Below are 2,500 nucleotides of genomic sequence, written 5' to 3'. Positions count from 1 at the left end.
TTAATTGAGATATCTTTGAGAAATCCCTGCACCATTGGTTCAGCATACAGAGCTGAAGAGGTCGCATGTGAAAACGAGCAAAGGAGATCGCATCTGATGCGGCAGTCCTAAGACCCAACATTTCCATGCATAAGGCTACCAAAGGGAATGATTGTGACTGAAGGTTTTGACAAGCTGATATCAATGTTAAACTTCTCTTGTCTGACAAGGACAGAGTCATAGACACTGAATTTATCTAGAAACCTAAAAAGGTTACCCTTGTCTGAGGAATCAATGAACTGATTGGTAAATTGATCCTCCAACCATGAACTTGAAGAAACAACACAAGTCGATTCGTATGAGATTCTTCGAAAATGAGAAGACTGAGCAAGTACCAAGATATCGTCCAAATAAGGAAATACCAAAACCCTATTCTCTGATTACAGAAAGAAGGGCACCGAGAACCTTTGAAAAAAATTCTTGGAACTGAGGCTAGGCCAAATGGTAGAGCCACAAAACTGGTAATGCTTGTCTAAAAAGAGAATCTCAGACACTAAAAGTGATCTGGATGAATCGGAATATGCAGATACACATCCTGTAAATCTATTGTAGACATATAATGCCCTTGCTAAACAAAAGGCAGGATAGTCCTACAGAAACCATCTTGAATGTTGGTATCCTAACATAACGATTCAATAATGATAGATCCGGAACTGGTCTGAAGGAATTGACCTTCTTTGGTACAATGAAGAGATAAAATAAAACCCCAGCCCCTGTTCCAGAACTGGAACTGGCATAATTACTCCAGCCAACTCTAGATCTGAAACACATTTCAGAAATGCTGAGCCTTCGCTGTGTTAACTGGGACACGGGAAAGAAAAGAATCTCTTAGCAGGAGGCCTTAACTTGAAGCCAATTCTGTACCTTTCTGAAACAATGTTTCTGAAACCAGAGATTAAGAACGGAATTGATCCAAATTTCTTTGAAGAAAACGTAATCTGCCCCATACCAGCTGAGCTGGAATAAGGGCCGCACCTTCATAGGTACTTAGGAGCTGGCTATAGGTTTCTATAAGGCTTGGATATATTCCAAACTGGAAATAGTTTCCAAACTGATACCGCTCCTGAGGATGAAGGATCAGGCTTTTGTTCCTTGTTGTGAGGAAAGGAACGAAAATGATTATTTACCCTGGAAAGAAAGGGAAAGCAAAGTTGACTTAGAAGACATGTCAGCATTCCAAGTTTAATCCATAAAGCTTTTCTAGCTAAAATAGCTAGAGACATATACCTGACATCAACTCTAATGATATCAAAAGATGGTATCACCAATAAAATTATTAGCATGTTATAGAATAATAATAATGCTATAAAATTATGATCTGTTACTTGTTGCGCTAAAGCTTCTAACCAAAAAGTTGAAGCTGCAGCAACATCCGCTAAAAATATAGCAGGTCTAAGAAGATTACCTGAACATAAGAAAGCTTTTCTTAGAAAGGATTCAATTTTCCTATCTAAAGGATCCTTAAATGAAGTACTATCTGCCGTAGGAATAGTAGTACATTAGCAGGAGTAGAGACAGCCCCATAACCTTAGGGATTTTTGTCCCAAAAAACTCTAATCTGTCAGATGGCACAGGATATAATTTGCTTAAACGTCTAGAAGGAGTAAATAAATTACCCAAATTATTCCATTCCCTGGAAATTACTTCAGAAATAGCATCAGGGAGATAAAACACTTCTGGAATAACTACAGGAGATTTAAAAACCTTATTTAAACGTTTACATTTTAGTATCAAGAGGACCAGAATCCTCTATTTCTAATGCAAATAACACTTCTTTAAGTAAAGAACGAATAAATTCCATCTTGAACAAATACAAAGATTTATCAGCATCAACCTCTGAGACAGAAACCTCTGAACCAGAAGAACCATTATCAGTATCAGAATGATGATGTTCATTTAAAAATTCATCTGAAAAAAGAGAAGTTTTAAAAGACTTTTATGTATACTAGAAGGAGAAATAACAGACATAGCCTTCTTAATGGATTTAAAAAATAAAATCTCTTATGTTATCAGGAACACTCTGAAAATTAGATGTTGACGGAACAGCAACAGGTAATGTAACAGTACTAAAGGAAATTTTATCTGCATTAATAAGTTTGACATGACATGCAATACAAATAACAGCTGGAGAAACAGATACCAAAAGTTTATAGCAGATACACTTAGCTTGGTAGCTCCAGCACTGTGCAGTGATTTTCCTGAAGTATCTTCTGACTCAGTTGCAACGTGGAACATCTTGCAATATGTAAAAGAAAAAAAACAACAACATATAAAGCAAAATTGATCAAATTCCTTAAATGACAGTTTCAGGAATGGGAAAAAAATGCCAGTGAACAAGCTTCTAGCAACCAGAAGCAATAAATAATGAGACTTAAATAATGTGGAGACAAAAATGACGCCCATATTTTTTAGCGCCAAAAAAGACGCCCACATTATTTGGCGCCTAAATGCTTTTGGCGCC

Source organism: Bombina bombina, chromosome 10 (genome assembly GCF_027579735.1).
Source record: "Bombina bombina isolate aBomBom1 chromosome 10, aBomBom1.pri, whole genome shotgun sequence".
NCBI classification, from domain to species: Eukaryota; Metazoa; Chordata; class Amphibia; order Anura; family Bombinatoridae; genus Bombina; species Bombina bombina.
Note: the sequence above shows the minus strand (reverse complement) of the source record.